Source organism: Myotis davidii, unplaced genomic scaffold (genome assembly GCF_000327345.1).
Source record: "Myotis davidii unplaced genomic scaffold, ASM32734v1 scaffold1115, whole genome shotgun sequence".
NCBI classification, from domain to species: Eukaryota; Metazoa; Chordata; class Mammalia; order Chiroptera; family Vespertilionidae; genus Myotis; species Myotis davidii.
The window spans coordinates 870927-872989 of record NW_006287910.1 but is presented as its reverse complement, the minus strand read 5'-3'; positions in this window follow the sequence as shown (position 1 = coordinate 872989).

Genomic DNA, 2063 nt, shown 5'->3' with positions numbered 1-2063 from the left:
GATGTTTCTCTCTCTCTCTCTCTCTCTCTCTCTCTCTCTCTCTCTCTCTCTCCTCTCCTTTCTCTACCCCCTTCCCTCTCTTCCAGCTCTCTAAAATCAATGGGAAAAAGAAATATCCTCAGGTGACAATTAACAAAAGCAAAAAAAAAAAAAGGTAAATGCATATGTACTTACTCCATACTCATTAAACAACACTCTCTTCTCCCTCCCTGCAGCCCCTGGTAACCACAGGAATACAAAGTCTTTTAAAAACCACAAAAGGGAAACCAAAAACTGATGAGTATTGTTATCCTTATGTCTGTGTCTCTGTGTTTTTAGAATAATATCAAGATAACTTTTTTCAATAGACAAGCTTTATTTAATTAAAGTCTAGTTTTGTTTTCATTTTAATTTTTTTATCTGAATCACAAAAGTTTAGTTTTTAATAGACATTTGGAAAATTAAGAGACAGCGATAAAAATCATGCAACTCCACCACCAGAAGATAACCAATGTTACATTTTGATGCATTTCATTAATTTTTTCCTGTCTTCTTCCCTCTCCCTCCTGTCCCCTCCAGGGAGCCCATGTATATATTGGAGTGGGTATGGGCATATAGATATACTTATGTACAGCTCTCTTTCAGTTGTGTGGTCTGTAACTATAAAGGTAGGATTATACTGTAAGTTTCGACTTTTTAGAGTATTTTTAAATGGCCATTAAATATTATTCAAAAATACTATATTAGAATGATGGATATTCTAGCATATGAAAAATCTCATAATTTAACTATATTTTTATTGTTGGATATTTAGGTTGCTCCCCAGTTGTTTTTGCTCTTTGTTAAGGATCAACTTTGTGTATACATCTTGTCTGAATATTTTCTTTTCTTTTTTTGCGTATCTTATTTTCTTAGAGCTATTTCTAGAAACAGGTTACTAGGTCAAAGGGTGTGCTGGTCTATATTGGGATTCACTGTTCTGTTGTATGTGGTCTCATGAGCTAGAAAATCACCCAGATTCACAAGCTTCCTGGTAAATTGTTGGGGTCCAGCCCCAGCAGGTCCAGGGATTCCCAAAGGTGTGGATGGAGTCGGCGAAGAAGGAATGACATGGAGGCAGTGTTCAGTTGATCATCATAGCTAGGTTCTCCTAGCCAGGTTCTGGCCAGGATCTCTAGCCAGGTTCTATGTATTTTATTGTCTTGTTACATCTGTATTTATACCAGCCTAACTTCAGGGGAAAATCCCTACCTGGAGAAACAACCTTTCTCAGAGAGGTGACCTTGGTTAAAACACATAGCACCAAGAAAGTGAGCAAACATATTAAGAACAGTATGCCATATACGCCAGGTCCCTTGAAACATATGCTGTGCAGATATTTCTTCCCTGCAGCGACTGTGTCAAGCAGCAAGGATGGACTGGCTTCTGGCAGTAAGTGTAGTTATTTTACCTTCTAGCCCAGGGGTGGGCAAACTTTTTGACTTGAGGGCCACAATGGGTTCTTATACTGGACCGGAGGGCCAGAACAAAAACATGGATGGAGTGTCTGTGTGAACTAATATAAATTCAAAGTAAACATCATTACATAAAAGGGTACGGTCTTTTTTTTTTTTTTTTTTTAGTTTTATTCATTTCAAATGGGCAGGATCCGGCCCACAGGCTGTAGTTTGCCCATGGCTGTTCTAGCCATAGAGGAATACCCACTTTTGTCAAAAAGGGGGAGAAATCCTTTAACTCATCAAACCTTTGTAGCAACCTTTAGTCAGTAGACCAGAATGAACTCTGAAGGTGTGGCTAAACTGAGACCAACAATAGAGCAGAGTTAATTCATTTGCATAATTTTCCCTTAGGCAGTGAACCGATTTTTGATTCTATTCACCTTCTGGCATAACCCCTGTCAACGTAAAAACCATTGAAACCTGTAAAGAATTTTTGTGAATTTATTTGAGCCAAACTGTTGACATATGTCAGGAAGCAGAACCTCGATGAATTGAGATAATGCTCCGGAGAATGGTGGGGTTACATTTGTATTTATACATTTGCAACCAAAGGAGGGACATAGGTGGGTTACATGAAATTCATTG